The following is an 18,040-nucleotide window of genomic DNA, read 5'->3' as shown; positions in this document are numbered from 1 at the left end:
GACGATGTTTTGGTTAGAGATGAGCCAGTGGTATGTTGAGAATCCTGACATGTTCCCTAAGGATGTGTATGGTTTGTATTTTGTTGGAACACGTTAACATTATTCTCTGAATGAATTGGTTGGATTTAAACCAAGTGTTTACCAATTGTTTTGATAAGTTGGTGCGTTGTGCCACTTATTGCAAGAGCTCAGGCGATGCTGAAGTTGTGTTGTTATTGACACTAAAGATGTTGTGGATTCAAGATTCCTATATGTCAGTCAAGTTGGGTATCTTTACGAAAAACGACCAGGTTTGTTGATGTTTTCTTCATGGAGAGTAGAGAGAAATGTGACGGGTATTGTTATGCCAGTGGTGTGTAATTCCAAACATTTTCCTGAAGATATTTGTGACTTGCGTTCAGAGCGTGAACCTGAGTTCGATGGAGGTGAAAAGTTGATTTTGTATCAGTTAAGCAAGTGAGGGAGTCCATGAAGGATGGGGCACAAGTTTTTGTGATGTTAGATCCATTGGAAGTCGGAGGCAAGGGAATAGTTCGTGATCTTCCTGCAGTGTGTGAATTTCCAGAATTATTTCCTAAAGACATTAGTGATTTGCCGCTAGAGCGCGAAGTGGAGTTTTCTATAGACTTAGTACCTGGTACTAGTATGGTGTCTATGGCTCCTTATAGGATGTCGGCATCAGAGTTGGGTGAATTGAAGAAGCAAGTGGAAGATCTGCTGAAGAGGAAGTTTGTTCGTCTGAGTGTTTCACCATGGGGTGCACCAGTGTTTTTAGTTAAGAAGAAAAAAATGGTGGCATGAAGTTGTGTGTCAATTATAGACAGTTGAATAGAGTGGCAGTCAAGAATAAGTATCCACTTTCATGTATTAGTGATTTGATGGATCAATTGGTAGGTGCTTGTGTGTTTAGAAAGATAGATGTTATGTTACAATGGGTAACTCTGAAGTCTGTCATTGAGCTTAGAAGTTTTCTCATTGAAGTTTTTTCAAAGTTGGCATTATCGTTAATTCAATTGACTTGAAAGGGTGAAGCCTATGTTTGAGATGTGAATTGTGAAGAGAGTTTCCAAGAACTCAAGAAGAATTTGACATCTGCTCTAGTTTTGATTTGCCGAATCCAAGTGAGTCCTTTGTTGTATATAGTAATGCTTCGAAGATGGGCCTGAGAGGTGTGTTGATGCAGAATGGTCAGATTGTGGCTTATGCTTCGAGACAGATGAGAGTTCATGAAAGGAATTACCCTACACATGATCTTAAGTTGGCAATAGCGGTATTCGTGTTGAAGATTTAGAGGCACTGCCTGTTTGGCTCTAAATTTGAAGTGTTCAATGATCACAAGAGTTTGAAATATTTATTTGATCAGAAGAGTTGAGTATGAGGTCGAGGAGATGGCTTGAACTTCTGAAGGATTATGATTTTGGTTTGAGTTACCATCTGGGTAAAGTTGATGTTGCAACTAATGTAAAGAGTTGGAAGTCTTTACACATGTCGATGTTTATGGTTCAAGAGTTAGAACTGATTGAGCAATTCAGGGATATGAGTTTAGTGTGTGAAGAAACTCCTAATAGTGTGAAGTTGGGTATGTTGAAGCTGACGAGTTGTATCCTTGAAGAGATCAGAGAGGGTAAGATATCTGATTTGAGTTTGATAGATCGTCTCACGTTAATCAACCTAGGTAATATAGGTGATTTATGAGTAGATGAGAATGGTGTAATAAGGTTTAGAGATAGATTTTGTGTTCTTGATGTACCCTAGATTAAGAGGAGTATTCTTGAGGAGGATCATATAAGTGGATTGAGTATTCATCCTAGTGCTACGAAGATGTATCAAGATTTAAAGAGGTTGTTTTGGTGGCGAGGAATGAAGGAAGATGTTGCGGAGTTTGTGTATTCGTGTTTGACTTTCTAGAAGTCGAAGATTGAACATCAGAAGTCGTTAGGTCTGATTCAACCGCTGAATATTCCAGAGTGGAAATAGGATAACATTTCTATGGACTTTGTGAGGCTGCATAGTATACCTTTGAGTATTCTGCCGGATAGATATCTGAGATTTACATCAAGATTCTGGGAGAGTTAGAAGTTGCGTTTGGAACTAAGCTGAAGTTGAGTTCCGCTTATCATCCCCAGATAGACGGTTAAACAGAGAGGAATACCCAGTCTTTAGAGGATTTGTCGAGGGCTTGTGTGCTAGAACAAAGAGGTGCTTGGAGTAGCTACTTGTCGTTTATTAAGTGTACCTACAACGATACTTTCCATGCTAGCATTGGGATAACACTGTACGAGGAGTTGTATCGTATGGAACATAAGACTCTTTTGTGTTGGTACAAATTTGGTGAGAGTGCGATAATTAGACCCGATATTATGCAACATACATCTAAAAAGATCAAGCCAATTCAAGAGAAGATGAAGGCTTCGTAAAGTCGCTAGAAGAGTTACTATGATAAGAGGTGAAAGGTGTTTGAGTTCCAAGAAGGGGACCATATGTTTTTTAGGGTTACCCTGGTAACCAGTATTGGTCGAGATTTGAAGTCTCAAAAGCTTACGTAATGTTTTATTGGTCCATACCATATGATGCAAAGGATGGGAGATGTGACCTATCAGATTGCCTAGCCACCATCACTTGCTAATCTTCATGATGTGTTTCATATGTCTCAGTTGAGGAAATACATTTTGGATTCATCTCATGTGATCCATGTGAAGGATATATAAGTGAGAGAGAACCTGACTATGGAGACATTGCCCATGCGGATGTAGGATCAGGAAGTGAAGCAGTTGTTATTTGTGTAAGCCCTATAGACCAATACTTTTGGTACTTGTATCGAATTATTTATTAATAATAAAAGGCTTTTTTTCCCTTCTTTATTATGTTTATTTAATAAAGTCCCTAGAATAGCTAGTCCGTTTAATGTATCAAGTGTGACTTAATCATGAGATCCCATTAAACATAAGGACATTATTCTTAAAGTATCCATAGTTGAGCTTTGTTGTGAAGTGGGATAACATTAAAGCATTAAGACTATTATGTATATAGACTGATGATCACATCTCATGGATCATGGATAAGGAGTTATCAAGTCTTAAACATAGGTATGAATATTAGGAGTAATATTTATATTGGATTAACTCGCTATGAGAATACTATATAGAATGTTATGCAAAGTGTCATAAGTTATTCTCATGGTGATAGTGGTGTATACCACCCTTCGACCTGAAACCACTATGGACCCTAGATATAGAGTCGGGTGCCTTATTGTTGATCAAACGTCGCCTGTAACTTGATGACCATAAACACAGTTGATGGGTACTCCATGAAGCATGTTGAGGGACATGAGTGACCTGGATGGAATTTGCCCATCCTGCGTAACAGGATAAATGTCTAAGGGCCCAATATTGAACTGGACAAGGATGACACGGTCTATGCCATGTGTTCAATATAGACATAAGGGATAAAGGGTAATTGTACACATAAGTATTATCATAAAAGGATTTGTCAGATCACATGACATTTTCGTGTCTTGGGTAGCAGTGATGTGTTGCTAGATACCGCTCACTATTTATTATGTTAAATACATGATTTAATATAATTGTCAATGTCGCGAAAACCTACAGGGTCACACACAAGAGGATGGATTGATGAGAGATAGAGTAAATAAGGAACACCATAAGGTATGGTGCACTTAAGTGAATTGTAGAACATCGTAAGGTACGATGTACTTAAGTAGAATACAAAATATGGTAAGGTACCATGCGCTTAAGTGATTTTGGTATATGATAAGATATGGGCCACATACACTTAAGTGGGATTTTTGGCTTACAACCCACATAAGTGGTTCTATAAATAGAACCCTTGTGCAGAATCATTCTTCCAGAAAAAATTTCGTTTCTTTCTCTCTCACTCAAAGCCTTCATTCGTAGCTGCTAGCACTAAGATTGAAGGAATCCGTTCGTGTGGACTGAGTAGAGGCGTTGTCACCATTCAACGTTCGTGATCACTCCTTAGATCTACATCAAAGGTTTCAATCTCCACAAGAGGTAACGATTCTATCACTGATCATGTCCATTCGTAAGGATCACTAAAGGAGGATTTTTTTAATTTCCGCTGCGTTTTGGATCGCTATTCTCCTTCAGTTGTGTGATAAGGAAATTTCCTTGGTGAATGTAGTGTGAGAAGGACCGACTGGTGGGAGCATAACTTGGTAGCTGGAGAGTCAGATCCGAGAGTCGTATCCGACTTTATTTCCTTTAGGTAATTTTTTAGGGCGAAAATTCTTCTAAGTGGGAGAGAGTTGCAACATCCCGAGTTCAATTATTTGATTTAAATCGAATTGTTTAAGATTTTATTCAAATTGATTGTCCTATTAAATTGTTTATGATATAGTTATGGGGTAAGTGTCCTTGAAATAAAGGTATATGAAGAGTATGAGTTGGGCATTGGTGTTTAGAATTATTAAGAGTTTTATTGAATTTTTAGAATAATATTTATATTTATTTAATAATTAAAATAATGAGGAAAATTAGATGTGTAGAAGAAGTGGGGTCAAGGTTGGGAATAAGGAAGATATGGAGGATAGAATGGAGAATAGAATGGTATGTTAGAGGATATTATAGGAAGAGTCTATTTTGGAAGGAAAGAAGTCTTGGGACATAATAGAGAATTGGGAACCTAGAGAGTCATAACGTGTGTTTAGGCGTTGGATCAAAAGAGGCAAAGAGGAAAGAGCAAAGGCTTAAGGTTGAAAAACTCTAGGAAATCAAAGGGGTTTTTGGCTGGAAATCAGGTAAGGGGGAGATGTGCTTCTTTAATGGGTGTTAAAACATGTGGGGTAGATGGAGGAACCCTTAATATCCTTAGAACTGGGCATTGTAGATCTAAATCCTGGTGTTGTATTATCACTTTTGATTGTATGATGAATTAGGGTGAATATGTGTAATATATGTGTGAATATTCTATTTTGATGTTGTTGATCATTATATGCCATTGAATGATGTTTTGAAGGTTTTTAACCTTGATTGTGTTCTTGATGATTTAAAGATGATGATGTATGATGATGAGTAGTAACACGAAGTTGACTCTTGAAAACTATGAGCAAGAGGATGAATTAGGAAGTTATAGCTATAGAAAAATGAGTTTTAATTGACGGGTTTTTGTAGTATGAATTTTGGGTGCATTTAGGAGTGTTTAGATGGTCAAAAAGCTGATTTTTGGTTAATCTAGTTGTATGTGTCAACCTATGAAGGTCATGTCTCGACCTATGAAGGCCATGTGTCGATCTATAAATGTCATGTGTCGACCTATGAAGGTCATGAGTCGACACATGCAAGCGGGACATGAGTCAGAATGTACAGGCTTTAAAAATGCAACACTTGTGGCGACCTATAATTTGTATGTGTCAACACATAGGCAAAAAAATTCTTTTATGTGTCGAGATATGGATCGTATGTGTTGACATATAAACTACTTTTTCGCTTAAAAACTTACTTTTTTAGCACAAAACCTTTTCTAATGCATTTCAAAAGGCTTATAGGCTTTCTAAGGCTAGGCTACACTCATAGTAGTCAATTGTCAACCGTAGAGAGGTTTATGATTATTTTATTGGTTAATTGTTACAATGAATACGATAATTTGTTGTTGTTCTTGGGTAAAGTGATATGAATGAATACCATGTAATAACTTGTGATGAGTTGCTGCTATTGTTGATGTTAATGATATTATGACATGAATTGACGATTGCATGAAGAATGGTGTGATATATGAATGATGAGATGTGTGGGGGGATCCTTTGTGGTGAACCTTGATGTGATAATGCATGTTATTTGAGAGTCATGCATCATGGTGTACAGACTTCGGTCCAGTTTTTGTGAGCCTGGGTCCTATGGTGATGGATTGGGTGCTAGTAGTTAATTCATATTATAGGGGATTAGTGAAGAGTTACCTATGGTGATGGTAACGAGTTTTGGTGAGCCTCAATCCTATTGTGATAGATCGGGTGCGAGTAGCTAATTCCTATTATGGGGAATTAGTGAAGTGTTACCTATGATGATGGTAGCAATTTTGGTGTGCTCCGGTTCCAAGAGGGAATTGATCCTATGGTGGGGATCATGGAGTGAGATGAACATGAGTGTTCATATTTTGTACCGTATGCATGTCGAGTCACTGTTGAGTACATTACATAAGTGTTGCATTGTGTTGATGGTTGTTAATGTGTTTTTGGATTGGATGTGTTGCATATGATGTTACTGATATTTGAGATGTGTTGCATATGATGTTAATGATAATTGAGATATGTTGCATATGATATTAATGATAATTGACATGTGTTGCATATGATGTTAATGATAATAGAGATGTGTTGCATATGATGTTAATGAGAATTGAGATGCAGTTGCGTATGATGTTGATGATAGTCAAGATGTTGTCGTGTATGATGTTGATGATGAATTGGGTGTGAGAATGTGATATGTTGTTGTGCATGATGGTGTAGATGTCATACTCTATTATTCATGTTATACCATTTATTATTAAAATTAATTCTACATTGCATAAGTGTTGCATCATGTTGATTGTTGTTGATGTCTTATTGGCTGAGAATACTTAGTATATTAGTATTGATTGAACATTGTGTATGTTAATGTTATGCAATAATTTGCTTCCACTTGTTTTACATTGTTGATTATTGAAGTGTATTCTCACCCCTTCAGTTTGAATGTTGTCTTCACATTACCATCGTGCAGATACTCAGGACTAGGTTACAACAGTAAGTGGAAGGTATCTCTTGGAGTGACTTCATTTTAGTTGTCATTATTTTAGTAGGGTCTTGCTCTAGTCAATGTAACATCGGGTTGGGAACGTTTGCTCTAATTCCTTTTGTCTTGTTAAATTTTCTAGTCATGTTTGATGAGGTTTTAAATGGTGATGAGTTGATCATTACAACTCCTGATAAGATGTTATGAAGTTGAAGTTATGAGATTTAATTTCCTGAATGGTGATTATTAAATGTTTAAATTGATTGATAGTGATTCTGCTGCGATGATACCCTAAGAGAAGGTGAGCATACGATGACAAGTTTTATGTGATATTTTGTAACCCGTGTTACCGAACAATATTTGTTTTTGATGTGAGTGACACCTATGTTGTCGTATTTTCAATTAAATTATGCATTAAAATTATATGTGGGGTTTAGGGTGTTAAAGTGGGTAGCATGACCTCTAATTTCTCCTATGTTGTAACAATTGGCGAGTGTATCGAGAATGGGTTGAAGATTGAAAAGATTCCTGGCAAGGCTAATCATCAGGCAATGGCTAAAAAACCTCAGAACAATTTCACCAAGAAGAAGGAAGGCGAAGCAAGCGCTGTTATGGCAAATGTTCGTCTTTAGTTTCAAATGCCTATGGTTCCTATTTTGTACTATCCATTTCCATATGCCGTTGCGGCTCAATACCAACAACCTTCGTTTAAGTATCAAGCACCACCTCAACATCAACAACCTCCTCAGGCTCAGGTTCCTCAAAACTAACACATTGTACAGAACAACAAAAACTAAGGGCAGGGGCAAAACAAACAATGAAATAATAATTAATATGGGAGACGTTCTCGATATGACAAGATTCCATTACCTTACACTCAATTGCTACCATATCTTGTCCATGTGAGGGCGATTGTGCCAAAGGAAATACCACTTGCCACTTTCCGCTACCACTCTAGGCATAATTCTAATGTGTTGTGTGCATTCCATGTTGGATACATAGGGAACTCTTCAGAAGATTTCCTGGTCTTAAAAGCCAAGGTGCAAGAGGTTATTGATCATAAGGTTTTGTCCTTCTCTAAAGAAAAACCCAACATGAAGACTAACCCTTTACTTGTCCATAATGGGCCGGTAGTTAATGCAATTATCGAGTACGGGTGTACAGAAGTGGTTAAGAAGGTTGATGAAGTTAAAACCCTCATGACGGTTATTGTGAAGAAGTTGTAAGAACATGGTTTCTTAGAAGATCTCCATAATGATTGTCCGATTTGTGAAGTGGGGCCTGATAGTTATGATAAAATGAAAGGTTATGTACAAAAGCTGATGAATCAAGGGGTGATTCAATTCACCAAGTCAAAAATCATTGAAGAGGTATCTATCATTGAGCCTATTACCATTATCTACAGAAATAAGCAAATTGAAGTTCCCATGAATAAGATCCAACCAATTAACATTTTCATTCCTGGGCCGTTTCAATATCGGAGTATCAAGGTTATGCCTTGGAGGTATGAACCTACTGCATATGTGGGATGTAAATCAATATAGTTATCTGAAGCAGAAATAATCAATATAGCTGGAACTAGGGGCATGACTCGTAGTGGGCGTGTCTTTGCTCCAAATTTCTCACAAAAGATATTTTCACCAACAGTTATTACTCCTAAAGAGAAGATTGTGCCAACTAATCCTTCTCAATAGAAGGAAGAATCAACATCTATCCCATCAACATCTATCCTTTCCACCACGGTCGTAACTACTGATGCACCTCTAGGGAAGAATGTTACAGGCAGATCAACAGAAGCTACAGAAGGTAAATAAATTATGGATGCACAAGCTTAACCCGAAGATCATAAGAAAAATGTCTCTTTAGAGAAACTCAAGAATTTATTAAGTTAATCAAGAAGAGTAACTTCAAAATAGTGGATCAGTTGGGGCATATGCCATCCAAGATTTCAATCTTATCATTGTTGTTAAATTTTGAAGCCCACATAACTGCCTTAATGAAAGTCCTAAATTCCGCACACATAATGCATGATATCACTGTCGATCAATTTGACGAGGTCATCACCAACATTATAGCCAGCCAATATTTATGATTCAATGATGTTGAATTGCCTACTAAGGGAACTGCTCACAATAAAGCCTTACACATTTTTGTCACATGTATGGATACATTCTTATCTCGAGTCTTGATGGACACCAGTTTCTTCCTTAATGTGATACCAAAAAACACATTAAGTCAGTTACTTGTAGAAGAGGCGGAGATGAGAGTCAGTGCCTTGGTTGTAAGGGCTTTTGACGACTCCAAAAGATAAGTAATTGGCGAAGTCGATATGCCTATCAGAGTGAGACCACATTTGTTCACCATCACTTTCTAGGTGATGGATATCAATCCAACTTATAGTTGTCTGCTAGGCAGACCATGGATCCACGTTGTTGGGGCAATGACTTCTACACTGCACCGAAAGCTTAAATTCGTGTTTGAGGACAAATTGCTTATTGTTTGTGGCAAAGAGGATTTGCTCGTCAGTGAACTATCATTATTTCGATATGTTGAAACCGAGGAAGACATAACCGAGGTTCCTTTCCATTGCTTGGAATTTGAAGACGTCAACCAATTTTCAAGTTATTGAGAAAGAATAAAATAATTGTATGGAATGATGATTTCCAATGGGCATTTGAAAAAATAAATAAATACTTTCAAGAACCAACGATCTTAATACCACATGTTTCAGGTAGGCCTTTCAAGACAAAGCGTCAGAAGTGATTCTATCATCTGTGAAGAGCGTCGGGGAAACTCTTGAGAGTGGTACTCCTCCGGGTGGGGTCAGATGAAGGTGAGAAAAACAAGAAAGGGGGGGTTTGAATTGTTTGGAAAAATAAGCGCTTTTTCAAAATGAAAATCACACAAGGATTTTATACTGGTTCGCTTATAACACAAAGCTACTCCAGTCCACCCGGCCGAGGTGATTTCGCCTTCAACAAGGACTTAATCCACTAATCTTGAAAGATTGATTACAAACAACATCTAAGAGAAAGATCTCTTAGTCCTCTCAAGTATACAGACTACACAGAGTCACTTGAGGAAATAAACAAACAATAGATAAAAGATTTATGTAATCTAGAGTGCTTCTAAGATAAGAAAATATTACAATATTAAGAACAAGAGTTTTTCACGTTATAAGCAAAAGCTTCGTGAAGATTTAGAGAGCAAGAAGATTTCTTGTGCGTTGATGTTTCAGTATAATTTTTGCTTGTTTGCTTGCTTATACTTCAATGTTGATTGCAGCCCATTTTATATATCAGTGAGGTAGTGGTTGAAACTGGTGGATATTAAAATGAATTTACGCCATCACTTAAATAGCTTCTGCAGGATAACTTTCTCTCCTTGAAATGACTACTTACCACATATAGTATCTACTTCATTGAAATTGGAGATTAACGTCTCTTTCTGTATTAGGAAATCCATTTGCAAACCTTTACTTGACTTTAACGTTACTCTTTCATAATTAGCAATTCCATGATCAGAGTCTTCGTGTATCTGAGAATCTTGGAACTTTTCTTCTGATGTTGATCTCTTTTGAGTTCAGATAGTTTCTTCAGACAACGCTGATAACTTCTGGAATTTAGAAATAGCGTTGTTCAGAGTCAGAACATCTAGAGCTTACTTCTTGTTCAGATGCTTCTGATACTTTGCTGTTTTGCTCAGAGTTAGACTTTCTTGAACGTGTTTCCACTTCAGATGCTTCTGATCATTTGATAATTTGTATCTGATCTGGTTCTGTATCTGATGACGTCATCAGATTTCTTCCTTCTTTCTTTAGAACCCTGCACACTTAGAAACTTTTCGTTAGGGTGCCATTTTTGGTTTCATCCTTTGTTATCATCAAAATCAAGGAATCTGTTGTAGAACAATTTTTGTTCTTACAATCTCCCCCTTTTTTATGATGACAAAACAAACTTAATTAGCAGATGAAACATGAATAATATCAGATCAGATAGATAAGAGCTCCCCCTGAGATAGTGCTAGGGAGTTCAGAAGTTCTTACCAGAGCTTCCAAGCGATGAAATTTCTTGATACCTTCTGCAATTTCTTAAGTCTATTGTTAATTTAATTTAAGAAAATATGTTGCAGAGTGCTTAGGGTATTTAGACAGTATTTTCATCAGAGTTATTAACGACTTCTCCCCCTTTTTGTCAGAATCAAAAAGACATAGCAAAAAAAATAAGGAATTCAAGAGAAAAACATTGTATTCAGATAAAAGCACAAAGGCAACAAGAACAGAAAAACATCAGAATCAGAGAAAGCAAACAAAACAACAGGCAAGCAAAAATATCCTAAGTGCCTAGGGGTTCGGAGGCGGAGGCATTCTCTGAAGCAACTGAGCAAGCATGTTCTGGATGTTGTCGTTGACAGTATCTTGCTTATCCATTCTGGCACGGAGTTCATTCTGATCTTGCTTAAGTTCTTTCAGCGTCTGGAGAACCATAGGGATAACAGAAGAAGAAGACTCCCCCTGAGTCAGAGCCTGCTGTGCTTCAGCAGCAGCCTGCGCTTCAGCTTCGGCAGCAGCTTGTGCTTCAACTTCGGCAGCAGCTTGTGCTTCAGCTTCGGCAGCAGCAGCAGCATCAGCCAGAGCTTTAGCTTCAGCTTCCTTTATCCTTAGGATTTCAGCTTCCCTTGCTCTTTCTTCCTCCAGCCTTCTGGCTTCCTCTTCAGCTTCTCTTGCTAATCTCTCTTCTTCCAGCCTTCTGGCTTCAGCTTCTCTTGCAAGTCTTTCCTGAAGTCTTGCCTCAGCATCTCTGATGTAGCCATTTCTGACTTGTTCAGAGATGTTCTTCAGTCTAAAAGCCTCAGAGGTCATCCAGCCAATGACTCTGTTCCAGTGTGTCCTTACAGAGTCAGGATCATCACTTACTTCAGAGTTAGTGGTCAGAGACTTGACCTTTTGTACTGAAGCCCCTGCGACCAGCATTATGGCTTCCTCAAGGGTAGGTACAGAAAGGTTTGGTTCAGAGGTTTGAGGTGAAGAAATTGGAGGGCTGAGATTTAATGTGAGAGATTCAGATTCTGCTTCAGGTTGAGGTTCAGATCTTTGGGGTGAAGCGTAAAGAGGGTTTAAGTCTAAAGGTTCAGTTTCAGCTTCAGGTTCAACGGAGGTGTTTGGAGGGGTGATATCAGAGGTGTGGAGGTCAGAGGGTTGAGTTTCAGAGGGTTGGTCTTCAGAAGGGATGTTGGTGGTTTGTTCTGGGGGAGGTGAAGTGACTTCAGGTTCTGGTGGAGGTTGAGTTTGGAGAGGTGAAGTTACTTCAGATTGTGTTGGTTGTTGTGAAGCTAGGTTTTGAGCCTGAATTTGGGCTAGAGTTGGAGAGTTAGGGTCAGAGCATTCTGGGTCAGAAGAGAGGATGAAGTAAGGTGGTGACTCTGGTGCTGTGGAAGAAGAGGTGGTTTGGTTCATTTCTTCAGCCTCAGATCGAGGTAGGGATGTATGATCAAGGTTGAATTTAAGGTGTGGGAATCTGGTTGTAGAAGGTGGAATGTCAGAGGTTGTATAAATAGGTGGTGTTGGGAGAGGATTAGAGGAAGGGGTAGAGGAAACCATCAAAGGTTCAGAGGGAATAGGAGGAACAGACGTACCAGTAGAAATTTGCAGAGGAGCTGGAGATCTGCTTCCAGAAGTTTCTCCAATTCTTGCCTTCTTTGCCTGTGATGCTATCTTTTTCTCAGAGAGACCTCTCTTGTACCTGACGAAGTCTTCTTCTGAATCTAGACAATCGTCGAGTCTGAAGTCAGAGATGTCAACACCTTCATCCAGCAGACGCTGAAGATAGATAGCAACCGCATCTCTGGGTTCATTCTTGTAGAACCTAGCAAGACCATGAGGCAGCTTCCTCTGATCTTTCAAGGAATCCCAGGATGTGTCCAGCGTGGGTCTGACTTGAATCTTCTTTATTATTCCCATACTCTTGAGATTTCTGGCGTTCAGAGGCCTCCCAGTATCTATTGCCAGATCTTGCATCGGCTTGGCCTTCTCCAGATGATCTACCAGCCCATTCTCGATGAAAACATCAGATAACAATCTTCCCAGAGGGATGTAGGATCTGGGCTTCATGTTGTTTCTGGTCTCCCTGACAGAGTCTCTTAGGTATCTGAAGAGTAGTGCAGGAAGGCAGATCTTCACACCCTTGTGAATGCAATACAGAATGCACTTCTGATCTGCATTGATGTAGTCAGAGGAGTTTGATGCTGGGCGGTGGTGAATAGTTCCCAGAATGATCTTGAGCCACACTCTGAGGTTCTGATGCAGCTCTTTGTTCTTTGAAGGATTTCCTTCAGTGTTGGGTTTGAAGATGGTTGGATTGATTACTTCAGCAACGCGCCTTGATCTAGGGTTGATGTTGTAAATCCTTTTTCCTCCATCTTTCTCCATGTTCAATAAAGAAGCAATTGACTTTTCAGTAATTACTATCTTTACCCCCAAAACATAGGAGACGATGAAATGGTCATCAGCATCTGCAAATCTCCAGAACTCCTTGATGAGAAGTGGGTAAACAGGGCCATAGAGCCTTTGGAAGTAGTTTCCCAACCTTGTTGACGAAGTTCTTCAGTAAGATCAACGCCATTTCTCTTCATGTTGTCGAAATCTACTAGCGTTTCACACAACACTTCCAGTCCCTCAAAAGGAGTTGCTAGGTTTATATGGGGTTCACGGTCAAGAACATGGGGTTCCTTGTAAACAGGGGTGATGGAGACGCCTGTAACCGTTGGAGTTGGAATGCTTGAAGTTTGAGCAGTTGAGCTTGATTCCATTTGTTGAGAAAAGTTGAAAACTTGTTGTTGTTGAGCGTCCATGGTGAAGAAGAAGATGAAGATTGATGAAGATGAAGAGTTTGCAGAAATGCTTCAGAGAGGTTTAGGGTTTTAGAGAGGGTTTGAGAGTGAGTGAGAGTGATAAGTGTGTGAAAAGTGAGAAAAGTGTTTAAATACCCTAAGTTAAAACACATGCAAAACGACACACAATATTGCGTTAGCACAAAGCTCAAGTAAGCACGCTTGGGGGAGAAATGATTAAGGCTAATTAATGACTGTCTAATCCCAACAGTACGCACACTGCTCGAGGAGATTTCAAACGTCTGTCCTTTGAATTTCTTTTGACAGCTGTCTAGAAGTTCTAGGGTTAGACGCTCAGTGCTCCACGTGTTTTGATGTATCTGATCTTCAGGAATACCAAACGATTGGTTCCTGGAGATTTCTAACTCAGATATCTTCTTAACTGGTAGAAGTATCAGAGTCAGAGGCAGAAGCACATTTGTTTATATCAGAGTCTCATTTTACATTTTCAGAGCCACACTTTATTCAGGGCAATTTTTAATGTTCAGATTTTCTAAGATAAAAAGAAATCTATCTTCAGCTAGAGGCTTAGTAAAGATATCTGCCCATTGATGTTCTGTATTAATGAACTTCAATGTTACTATCCCTTTCTGAACATAGTCTCTGATAAAATGATGTTTTATTTCTATGTGTTTAGCTCTGGAATGTAGAATGGGATTCTTACTTAGACAAATGGCAGCAGTATTATCACAAAAGATAGGAATGTTACTCTCAAAGATTTGCAGATCTTCTAACTGATGCTTCATCCAGGGCATCTGAGTTGTGCACAGTGATGCTGAGATGTATTCTGCTTCTGCAGTTGATAGAGCGATTGTTGACTGTCTTTTGCTAGCCCAGGATATCAGATTGTTTCCCAGAAGCTGGCAATTTCCAGAAGTGCTTTTTCGTTCTATTCTATCTCCTGCATAGTCTGCATCACAGTAACCCGAGAGTCTATATTCTGATGTTTTCTCATACATCAGGCCCAGGTTAGGAGTTCCTTTCAGATACTTGAGAATTCTCTTAACTGCTGTTAAATGAGATTCTCTAGGATCTGATTGGAATCTGGCACAAAGACAGACGCTAAAGAGAATATCAGGACGAGTAGCAGTCAGATAAAGAAGAGAGCCTATCATACCTCGATAGAGCTTCTGACAAACCTTTTTGCTTACCTCTTCCTTTTCAAGAATGCAAGTTGGGTGCATAGGAGTTTTTGCAGAGTTGCATTCAGCCATATCAAATTTCTTCAGAACATCTTTAATATACTTGCTTTGATGAACGTACGTGACTTCTGAAGTTTGATTAATTTGAATTCCTAGGAAGAACTTTAGTTCTTGCATTAAACTCATTTCAAATTCTGCCTGCATTAACTCAGAAAATTCTTGACAAACAGAGATATTAGCAGAACCAAAAATAATGTCATCAACGTAAATCTGGCATATCATAAGATCATTGTTAAGGTTTTTACAGAAGAGTGTAGAATCAACTTTCCCTCTGATAAAATTTTGTTCCAGAAGAAAATTGCTTAAACGTTCATACCAAGCTCTGGGAGCTTGTTTAAGTCCATATAAAGATTTCTTAAGTTTAAAAACATGTTCTGGAAAGTTTGAATTTTCAAAACCTGGAGGTTGGTTGACATACACTTCTTCTGAAATATAACCATTAAGGAATGCACTCTTGACATCCATTTGATATAATTTGATAGAGTGATTAATAACAAAAGATACAAGAAGACGAATAGATTCTAACCTCGCGACTGGAGCAAAGGTTTCATTATAGTCAATACCTTCTTGTTGACTGTAACCTTGAGCTACCAGTCGAGCTTTGTTTCTGACGACTTCTCCTTTCTCGTTCAACTTGTTTCTGAAAACCCATCTGGTTCCAATGACATGAATGCCTCTGGGTTTAGGAACGAGATCCCAGACATCATTTTTTTGTAATTGATCTAGTTCTTCTTGCATAGCTGCCACCCAGTCGTTATCCTGAAGTGCTTCATCACAAGACGTAGGCTCGATCAGAGAGACTAGTCCCAGAGGAGTATCTTCAGAAGTCCTGAAGGTAGATCTGGTTCTGACAGGTTCGTCCTTGTTTCCCAGAATAAAATCTTCAGATACGTTGATACGACTTTTAACTTTCTTTGGGATTTCTGGTGATTTAACTTCTTCAGAGTTCTGAGTGACAGTTGCTTCTGGAGTTCTATCAGGTTCTGCAAGAGTGATTTCTAAATCTGCAAATTTTTCAACTAGCTTTGACTTTTCAGGGTCAAGCTTATCATCAAATCTGACATGAATTGATTCCTCCACAATTTTGGTTTCTGTGTTGTATACTCTGTAGCCTTTAGAGCGTTCTGAGTATCCTAACATAATACCTTTATGTGCTTTGGAATCGAACTTGTTCAGATGTTCTTTAGTGTTTAAGATAAAGCAAGAACATCCAAAAGGATGAAAATATGAAATGTTTGGTTTTCTTCCTTTACACAGTTCATAGGGAGTCTTTTCCAGAATAGGTCTTATAGAGATTCTATTCTGAATGTAACACGCTGTATTTACAGCTTCTGCCCAAAAGTGCTTTGCCACATTAGTTTCATTGATCATGGTTCTAGCCATCTCTTGGAGTGTCCTATTCTTCCTCTCTACAACTCCATTTTGTTGTGGAGTTCTAGGGCAGGAGAAATCATGGGATATTCCATTAGAGTCAAATAATTCCTCAAAATCTTTGTTTTCAAATTCCCCACCATGATCACTTCTGACTCTAATAATTTTAGAGTCAAATTCTTTTTGCACTTTGGAACAGAAACTAGTGAATACAGAGTGAGACTCACTCTTGTGCTTTAGGAATTTCACCCATGTCCAGCGACTATAATCATCAACAATGACTAGTCCATACTTCTTTCCATTAACTGATGCTGTTTTCACAGGACCAAATAAGTCAATGTGAAGAAGTTCCAGAGGCTTAGAGGTAGAAACAACATTTTTCTTTTTAAAGGATGTTTTTGAAAATTTTCCTTTCTGACATGCTTCACACAGAGCATCTGAAGAGAACTTCAGTTTAGGTAGGCCTCTGACTAACTCGAGTTTAGTTAGCTGAGAAAGTTTCCTCATGCTAATGTGGCCCAAGCGTCTATGCCATACCCATTGCTCTTCATGAACTGACATCAGACATTTAACATTTTGTTCTTTTAAATCAGAAAGATTAATTTTGTAAATGTTGTTTTTCCTCTTGCCTGTGAAAAGGACAGAGCCATCGTTCTGATTAATGGCTTTACATGTTTTTTGATTAAAAATTACATCATAACCGTTATCACTTAATTGACTTATGGATAACAAGTTATGCATTAATCCTTCTACATAAAGGACATCAGATATAGAGGGAAGAGTACCATTACCAATAGTTCCGGAGCCTCTGATCCTTCCTTTCTGATCTCCTCCGAAGCCTACAAATCCAGCGTCTTTAAGTTCCAGACTTTGGAACATAGACTTTCTTCCCGTCATGTGTCGCGAGCATCCAGAGTCCAGGTACCATGACTGGTGTCTGAACTTTGCTGCATAGGATATCTGCAACATAGACAATCTTATCTTTTGGTACCCAGAGTCTCTTGGGTCCTTTCAGATTAGTTTTCCCAGAGTTTCTCATAACTTTGGGTTTTCTAGCATTTTTAAATTTTTGTTCTTGTGTGTGTGTATAGTGATATGAAAAGGGAGATTTAAGTTGGTTACTGGTAGAAGTTTTATCTTCCTTAGGATCATACCCAATTCCCTTTTTATTATTCTGACTGACTCCATAAATCATGGATGCCATAATACTCCTATCTATCCCATTTTTCAGAAATTCTTGAAAGGCTTCTTCGTATTTATAAATTATTTTATTTGAAGTTTGTGGTGCTTGAGACAACGCTTCTTCTAATTCTAAGCTTTTTCTCTTTGCTCCATCTCTTTCTAATGTCAAAGATCTGATTGTATCTTCTCGTGCTAGAATTGTCATCTCAAGTTCACTACATTCTTCAAATTTTGCTTTAAGACAGCCTTTAATGTTTTTAAACTTTTGTTTTAATTTCTGATATGAGTTAAGAGTTTCTGACAAGCAAGATTCTAGATCAGATCGAGAAAGTTCAGAAAATACCTCTTCAGATTCTTCATCTGAGCTACTCCTGGATGTGGTAGCCATAAGTGCCACGTTGGCCTGTTCATCAGAGTCAGATTCTGATGATCCAGATTCACTATCATCCCAGGTAGCCATCAGTCCTTTCTTTGTCCTGAAGGTATTTTTCTTGAAGCTTTCTTTTCTAGAGTTGTCTTTCTTTAGCTTGGGGCATTCATTCCTGTAATGACCTGTTTCTTTACATTCATAACAGGTAATATCTTTGTTAGATTTACCTTTTGAAGTTGATTCTGATCGATCCCCTCTGGGTCTTGGTTTTCTGAAGTTGTTGT

This window comes from Lathyrus oleraceus, chromosome 3 (genome assembly GCF_024323335.1).
Source record: "Lathyrus oleraceus cultivar Zhongwan6 chromosome 3, CAAS_Psat_ZW6_1.0, whole genome shotgun sequence".
In the NCBI taxonomy this organism is placed as follows: Eukaryota; Viridiplantae; Streptophyta; class Magnoliopsida; order Fabales; family Fabaceae; genus Lathyrus; species Lathyrus oleraceus.
Note: the sequence above shows the minus strand (reverse complement) of the source record.